The 8670-nt window shown below is 50.4% G+C and overlaps 1 long non-coding RNA gene across 1 annotated transcript; it reads left to right on the top strand.

The window, feature by feature from the left end:
• Positions 1–7465: 7465 nt before the first annotated feature.
• Positions 7466–7875, top strand: LOC113566072. Its single transcript, XR_003408925.1, has 3 exons — positions 7466–7524; positions 7605–7781; positions 7848–7875. It is a non-coding gene; the product is annotated as an uncharacterized LOC113566072 (long non-coding RNA).
• Positions 7876–8670: the final 795 nt, after the last annotated feature.

The following is an 8670-nucleotide window of genomic DNA, read 5'->3' as shown; positions in this document are numbered from 1 at the left end:
TCACCTCTCGCCTGTTCTCGGTCGTCCCTATCTCCTTCGCCAGCCGCTCACTGATGAAGTATCGTGTGGCTCCAGTGTCGAGGGTGGCCGTAAATGCTCTCCCATTGATGTCCACCAGGGCAGCGATCCTTCCTCCGGTCATGCTTAATGGGTGGGTTTCTCCTGTTCCGGGGTGCGCGCCTCCGTCCATGTCCCAGTTGGGCGGAGACCCGATCCGTTTCCCGACGCTGGTCTCCGGCAGCAGTTGATGGTCCGGACCACATTCCCAACAGAACAGCTTCTGTCGGTTTGTGCACGCACCACTGAAATGGCCGTTTTTCCCGCAGTTCCGGCAGGCTCGTTGTACATCGATCGCCTGCTCTTGCTCCTGGCCGATTCCTCGGTTGGCGATCTCGGTTTTCCCGGGTGTCTCGTGTGTGTTGCCACGTTGTGGGTTGGTTCCATTGGCGGCACGGGGTCGATGGTTCTGCGTGGTCCCGATGCTGCGGAGTGCGTCTCGGTCCTGCGCGGTTTCGTAGGCCGAGACGAGCTGGGTCAATTCCGTGAGTGATCGGAAATCTTGTCTGCGCGTGTACATTTGATACTCTGGACGAAGATTTTCGTAGATCCGCTCGAGTTCCTGTTCCCGAGTATACTGGGCTCGCGGCATCATCAGACGCAACTCGATAAGGTAATCCCGGAAGGATTCCTTGGGCTTCTGTTCCCGACTTCGTATTGTGTCTTCCAGCCGCTGGAAGTATCTGGGGGGCAGGAAGAATTCTAGGAATTCTTTCCGAAAGTCTGTCCAATTCTGCCCCTGCATCTGAAAAGTTCGGAACCATCCTTCGGCCTTACCTGTAAGGAGACCGGAGATGGCTCGCTGCAGCTGCTCTGGGCTCCCGCCGTATGATTCCACTCGCTCCTCGAGCCTTTCGATGAACGCTAGTGGGTCCGCGTGGCCGTCGAAAGTAAATCCCCATTTCCAGAGTTTGTCCGCCAGTAACGAGTACGAGATCTCACCCCCTCCGGGGCGTTAGACCCGATGTCCCTGAGGAAGACGTGGCTGTTCTCCTTCCGTGGTTGTCTGGTGGCTAGGCGTGGCCAGGGCTCCAGCGGTAGTGGGTACTGGCGCGTGGTTCTTGCTGGACGCCTCTGGTCTGGTTCCTTGGAGTGGTCCTTGGGCAGCTCGTTGTGGTTGTTCGTCCTGGGCGGCCGGTGTCTCGGTTGCTGACTCGCGGTATCCGTGGGTGGATCCTTGGCTCGTGCTGGGCAGCTCGGGTACAATTAATCGCAGTTTTGGCCCCTCCTTGCTGTCTTCCATCTTCGTCCGGCTCTCTGGCCCGGGTGACGTGGCTGGACTCCGGTGGTCCCTGGGGCTCGGTATGTTCCCAAAGTGCGAAGCCAATTCGTCCAGCCTTGCCTGCACGGCTTCGGGGTGCTCAGGGCGTGCGATGAATGCGGTGATCCGGCTCCGTAGGTCCTCTACAGTCCCAGTTTCTCCTAGTCCAAACTCCTTAGCTAGGTTCTGCAGCTCGTCCTTCCTGCGGGACGCTGTCCAGCGGATGTTCATCCTGATCCTGGTACACTAATCGGGGCACCGGTACGAGTCCTTATCAGCACGGTACTGGGTCTGGGGCTTCTGTACTAGGATACACGGCACTGGGTGGAGAGTCCTGTCCGAAGGACACGCGGCACGGTACTGGATCGGTGATCCTATACTAGGATACACGGCACTGGGGTGGGGGGATCCTGTCGAAGTATACGTGGCGAGGTACTGGATCAGTGATCCTATACTAGGATACACGGCACTGGGGTGAGGGATCCTGTTCGAGGGACACGCGGCACTGTACTAGATCGGTGATCCTGTACTAGGATACAGAGCACTGGGTTGGATGATCCTGTCGAAGGATAAGTGGCGCGATACAGGGAAAGGTTCTGTCTGAATGCTCGGTGGTAACTGTGTGACTGCTCGGTAACAACTGCCTGACTGCTCGGTAATGACTGTCTGACTGCTCGGTAACAACTCTCTGGCTGCTCGGTAACAACTGTCCGCCTGCTCGGTAACAACTCTCCGCCTGCTCGGTAACAACTGTCCCGACCGGTGTTCCTGCTCCGCCTTCTATTGGCCGTGGCCATTCCTTTGTGACCGAGGGCTCCTCTGCCATCTAGCTGTTCCTCTGCCTTCGCCCTCTGTCCCGCGCTGCTCCGTTGTTCTACCGCTGCTCCGCTGCTTGGCTGCTCTGTCGCTGCTCTTCTCCGCTCCGCTGCTGTTCCGTCGCTGCTGCTTTGCTGCTCTGTCGCTGGTGCCGCTGGCTCGCAGCTCTGTCGCTGCTGCTCTTCTACGCTCCGCCGCTGTCTCGCTGTTCCGTCGCTGCTGCTTTGCTGCTCTGTCGCTGGTGCCGCTTTGTCGCCGTCGCGTGCCAAAGTTCTAGGCGCCGTCCGCGGCCATTTTCTCCCGGCACACGGTGCTGTGTCTTCGGCGTCTCTCCCCGTCTCTTTCTGTCGCGTAGGTGGCTGGCTGCGTGGTTTTCCGCGTGGTTTTCGCCGGCGCGTCTGGGACACGTGCCGGCGGCTGTTGCTTGGGGGGGTATTAGGTAAACCAGCCTCAGCTGTACACAAGTCGAGGGATCAAAGATTGGTGCTGGCTATTCGCCGGGGCTCTGATTCTGGGCTGCTAATCCCTGATTTGAAGTTTTCTGCTGCTGCTTAGTTCCCTTTTCACTTTTCACTGCTTTTCACTTCTCCCCTATGCTCACCGACTCTCCCCTCGTGAGTCCCTGCTCGGGCGCCATCTGTAAGGAAGTTCTCAGGCCGAGGTACAGCTTCTCAGTCTGTCCAGGGCCCGGTCCTTCCCCACAGAAAAATTTGTTGTGTGAGGACCTAAGGGGAGAGCCGTTCGCAGCGAAAGCGCACCCGTGGGGTGGATCGAGGCGCGGGTGAACCCGTGCTTGGGGAGCTGCCGAGACGTGCGTTGGGGGTCATGCGAGGCGGGAGGAGGGGGTTTGGGTCAGGGGTCGGAAGGGTAGGGGAGAGGGGAGCCCAGCTTAGCAGATGCCGCATGATCCACGACTCACATCTGCGTCGCCGGGTCCCCAGGGCGAGGGTGTAGGAGAGGGAACCCAGCTTTGCGGATGCCGCGTGAATCCACGACTCACATCCAGCATCGCCGGGTCCCCAGGGGAGACAGGTATGGGAAAGGGAAGCCCAGCTTGGTGGATGCCGCATGATCCACGACTCACATCCACTTCGCCGGGCCCCCAGGGAATAGGGAAGAGAGGGGTTGGGGCTGAGGGACTCCTACGGGCGAAAGTTCTGAAACCGGTGGGTTGAGGTGGGTGTCTTTATTGTGGGGGGAATAAATGACAAAAATTTACAACATTTTTGGGAAACTTCTGGTTCTGTGCGTACACCCTGCCTACTGCACCGATCTATCCCCCCCAGAGCTCACATACTTGAGGTGGCTCACCCTTGCTTTCCCTTCCTTGGGTGCCGCGGCCGGTCCTCGTCACGTCGGTGGCTTCCTTTGCACACCGCGGTCACAGCTGGTTTTTATTCACTGCGTGCCGGCTTATTGCGTACACGGCGCGGTCACGGCTAGTTTTAAATCTATTTTTGGCTTCCGCCGCACAACCGGTCTGGCTCAGCCCTCGGAGATCACTCTCGAGCCTGGCCCGCGCTGGACCGTGCCAGGGCTCTGCATTACCTTTTGCAGCTTCTCTGCCGCTTCGTGGCTGCGCAGCTTTCGGTTGTCGGCCTCGGCTGCGTGGGCGATCGGCGGCTTCTCTGCCGCTTCGCTCTCTTGCATGCTGTTCCTTTGCGTTCGGCCGTTTTCTCTCTAGCTTTGACTGCGTGGGCGTAAGAGCGATCGGCGAGTCTCTTCGTTTCCTTCTCTTCCATGTCGGCTCTCTTTGCTGCGTGGCCGTAGTGGGCGTCTCTCTTTCGTGTTGTCTCTTCGCTGCTAATAAGTAAAACGCCTCACTATTTTAGGGGTTTTCTTAGCCTATTTCTTATTTTAATTGGGGAAACTAAGGATTCATTGTTCGTTGTCTAAGTAATACTAATTATAATAGAAGTAATAAGAATCGGATAAAAAGTGATAATGAAATAATGAAATTAGATAACAAGCCGTCGGGGCGGTCCCTCCAGGGGATGGTGTCGTGGTCAGTGTTGTGGAGGCTTATGCCTTCACACCTCAATATTGTGCATGCAACAGATTTTCGTCCTTTGTGTTGGCGGAAGGGGGTGGGACGAATTTTTGAGATAAACGTTTTATAGTGAGATCTAACAGGAGTGCGTATACCAAATTTGTTTTCTCTAGCTTTTATAGTCTCTGGGATCTAGACGCTAATGTTTTACTCTAAGCAAAGCCGGCTATGCTACGTGTGTGTTAGGGAGAGACAGGGCGAGAAAAAATAAAATTGAATAATGATACGATCAATTCAGATATAGTCATTCTCTACGATTCTGCGTTTTTGGTTTTCTCGTATCTTTAAAATTGTGGATGCCACAGATTTTCGTACTTTGTGGGGGTGTTAGTGGGCGGGGCGAAGTTTTGAAATATTCTCGTAACAGTGACATATCACAGAAGTCCGGATATAAAACGTCGTTGCTCTAGCTCTTATAGTCTTTGAGCACTAGGCGCTGATAGGGACGGACAGACAGACAGGACTCAATGGACTCGGCTATTGATTCTGATCAAGAACATATATACTTTATGGGGTCGGAAACGATTCCTTCTGGATGTTACACACATACATTTTCACAACAAATCTAATATACCCCAATACTCATTTTGTATATCGGGTATAATAATAAATCCAGGCTCTTTAAAAAGTACAGAAGTCAGGCTCCACGTCGGCATTAGCTCTATACTCCTCCGCTCGCTCTCTGTTCCTTGCCGTTAATAGTCAGTGTTATAATCATTACCTTTCACAATGTAGTAGTAGTTTTCCTAGTGATCCTAAAAAATTATATTCGTTCGTTAACTCTAAGCGTAAGTCAAACGCTTTTCCTCCGTCCCTTCATTACCAGAACAAAACAGAAGCTTCTGCTGTTGGTATTGCAAATTTATTCGCTACCTTTTTCCAAACAACGCACTCGTCTCATATTTACAACGCATCCACACAGATAAGGTACCAAGTTGCATTTTAAAACACTGTGCCCAATCCCTTTGCAAACCCTTGACCTTTCTCTTCAACCTCTCCTTGGAACAGTCTTGTCTCCCAGTAATTTGGAATGAGTCCTACATCATTCCTCAGTCCTTCCATTAGTCCTACATTCCGCTTCACAAAAAAGGTTCAAGATCAAATATTGAAAACTATCGTGGTATCGCAAAAGCTTTCCGCCATCCCGAAGCTTCTTGAGCTTTAAATTTTGTACTACATAATATTCGAGACCGAAAATGACTTCGTGATCCTGCTTCTTTCTAGTGGACCTAATTCTTTTTGATTGAAGCGTGTCCATTAGGGTTGAATGCATTTGTTAAACTAAGAACTCTTACTGAATTGGGCTGTATATAAAGGAGATAGACATCGCCGATTATTCAGTTTCTTACAAAATCTCAAACCAACATGAACACAATCGACAGGAATTCAAGCGTTATAGTTGATTTTCATTATATCTTTGGAAACAATAAACAACTTTTATTAAGGAATTGGCGTTTATGCAAACCGGAACAGTAACACCAAACTTATTTTATTTCAAACCACCATATCATCTGAATGAATTGGATAATGAAATGATTAAACAACAAAATATTTATCGTCAAACCATAAATGGATTGGAATGGTTATCATAGTTAAGTTTAGGTGAAATATCATATTTAAGTTTAGGTGAAATACTTTCACCACTAAATAGATTTAGCACCGTCATTGCATGTGGTGAAATTAAAAAAAAGTTTTTATCTGTTACACTTGGCTTGTTTCCCAGGGGGCAATGCCGGCTACCTGTCGACCCCAGGGCTGGGTAGTTCCCCTTGCCCGCCAAATTTAGACAAAAAAGGAGACATACTACTTCTCGGGACATCAAAACTAACAACAACCTAAAGACAAAGAAAATCATAAACAGACGGCTATCAAGTGGGTGAAGCTTGGGTGTTATCACTTCGCGCGCCTGCCCTACCTGTGACCAAACACAACGTTAATTTTGGCCACCCTCTGCTAGAACGGTAACGGCTGGCCTAATCCATGGCTTACGCCACGCGTCCTCCCTCTATTTTAATTTACTGCATCATGCTTCAATATATATCCAAGCTTTAATAATTATAAATTGACAATTTCATCTTTCTCATTAATAAATAGATATACTCAAAATTATCACTAACCAAAAAGAAACACCAAAACGTTCGACACAAAGGCAAACACGGAAATTACTGCTGAAATTTCGTTCAACCAACAGGGATACCCTCACCCATACGTAATGGAATATGTGTAGATGAGTGGATCTAGTTTTACGGGAGTTAATTTAACTCGGGCCCCTACGGAGACTTAACCTACCAAGAGCTCTTGTTAAGGGTCCCCGGGACATAAACAATAAACAATATTATTCCAAAAATCGGTCGACCCAATACGGTGGACTGATGGGACCCTCGCGTCACCCACTAAGGGTTAATCTTCTGAAACTGAACAGCTGATCGCAGATTTAGCTTCGTGAAAGGTGTTGATGTTTTTACATATTTTTTCAATGGCCAAGATGTTACGTTAAACGGTTTAAGCTAATACTAAATACTAAATAAAGGACAACACACGGAACAAAATAACATTTAATGTGGAAATGTGTTTGGAGTGCGGATTATGTTTTTTTTCCTTTAAGTTCGACATGTTCGGCCAGAAAAACTGCCTACGCAATAAGTGCAAGGTTTTCGCGATTCCTCCGTGCGCTGTCTTCTCTTCCGAATGTGCTTTGTCTATCAACGCGGCCGTCAGCGAACTCGGAACCCACAATTTCCAGACGGCACCCTCCAGTTGATCATCCAATCGTTCAAAGCGCATGCGCTTGAATATCATGCCGTCAACAATCTGGAGATCAGGTAAGCGGTCTTGGTTCTCTGTTATTTCCTTCTTTAACTCCTGATATTCTCCAGATTCAAACTCCACCGTTTCAAAACCCAGGATACTACTCGGATCCACTTCCAGCTCTTCAATACTGCGCGACAATGTATCTGCCACTACATTGTCCGCTCCTTACCGGTGTTCTATGCCGAAATCGGAGGCCTGCAGTTGAAGGGACCAACGAGCTAAGCGACCATCCAGGTTCTTCATGGTCATGAGCCATTTGAAACTGGCGTGGTCAGTTATGACTGTAAACGGCATAAGCTCTACGTACGGACGGAACTTTAGGATCGCCATGAGGGCTGCCAGACACTCCTTCTCTGTCACCGAGTAGTTTTTTTGGTGGCAATTCAGTTTGGCAGAGAAAAACGCTATGGGCTTCTCGTTCTGCTCGTCATCCCGTTGGAAGAGTACGGCTCTTACCCCATAATGTGAGGCGTCGCACTGTATGTAGAAGTGCCGCTTGAAATCCGCGTGTACCAGGACTGGTGCCGAGGTGAGTGCAGCTTTTAGCTCCCCCATGGCTCGTTTTGCCTCCTCCGTCAATTTAAACTTTCCATTTCCCGACTTTTTCAGGGCGTCTGTGAGCGGACCGGCCATCTCAGCATAGTTTTTCATAAAGCGCCGGTACCAGCCCGCAGTTCCCAGGAAACTACGCAATTCTCGAACAGATCGCGGCTCGGCAATGCGCAAAATGGCCGACACACGATCCGGATCCATCTTCAGCGCTCCTCCTCCCACTATAAATCCCAGGTATTTAATGTTTTTATAGCAAAAATGAGATTTGCTCAGCCCTATCGTTAAATTTGCTTCTCGTAGACGCTCGGCAACCTGTCGCAGAATCTTCGCGTGCGTTTGGAAGTCCTCAGCTATAATCAGCAAGTCGTCAAGATACGCATAGACGTTTGAACGCATCTCCACCGGAATCACCTTATCGACCAGTCTACATAGGCGTTGTGCGGCGTTGCAGAGGCCAAAGGGCATCATACGGAACTGGTACAGAGGCCGTCCCGGCACCGTGAACGCCGTATATGGTCGACTCTGCTCGTCCAGCTCGATTTGCCAAAAAGCGAATTTTAAGTCGACGCTGGAGATATATATCGTCTGATCGAGACGCGACAAAATCCCCTCGATGCTAGGAAGTGGGTAAGCGTCCTTGATGGTTACTTTGTTGAGCTTTCGGGCATCGAGACAGAAACGAGGTTGCTCCACGGACTATCACTTTACTCGATGACTCCCAAAGCCAACATTTTATCCACTTCACCACACACCACTTCCTGCATCGCTGACGACAGCGGGTAATGTCGATCCTTCACAGGCTCGGCATTCTCCACCAACTGAATTTTGTGAGTCTCTCTCGACGTCCTCCCCAGGCCTACGGCTTTGAAAGTCAGAAACTCTGCCTTCACCTGATCCAAGGCTGCCTTTTGCTCTTCTGACAACTCCCATTCTTCCTGCACTATCTCCTTCTCCGGGCCTTCTACATAGTGAGCGGCTTGATCAGCCAGCACTTCTTCCACTAATCTGTGAGATGCCCCTACTGGACCTTCTCCCATCACCTCAGGAGCCAATGAGAATACCCGCCAAAAGTCTACCCCCAAGTAAATTTCCTGTTCCAAGAAAGGGCATACGAAAAACGTTA

This window comes from Drosophila persimilis, unplaced genomic scaffold (genome assembly GCF_003286085.1).
Source record: "Drosophila persimilis strain 14011-0111.01,24,50 unplaced genomic scaffold, DperRS2 tig00000477-arrow-pilon, whole genome shotgun sequence".
In the NCBI taxonomy this organism is placed as follows: domain Eukaryota; kingdom Metazoa; phylum Arthropoda; class Insecta; order Diptera; family Drosophilidae; genus Drosophila; species Drosophila persimilis.
This window is presented reverse-complemented; position numbering and strand designations above follow the sequence as displayed.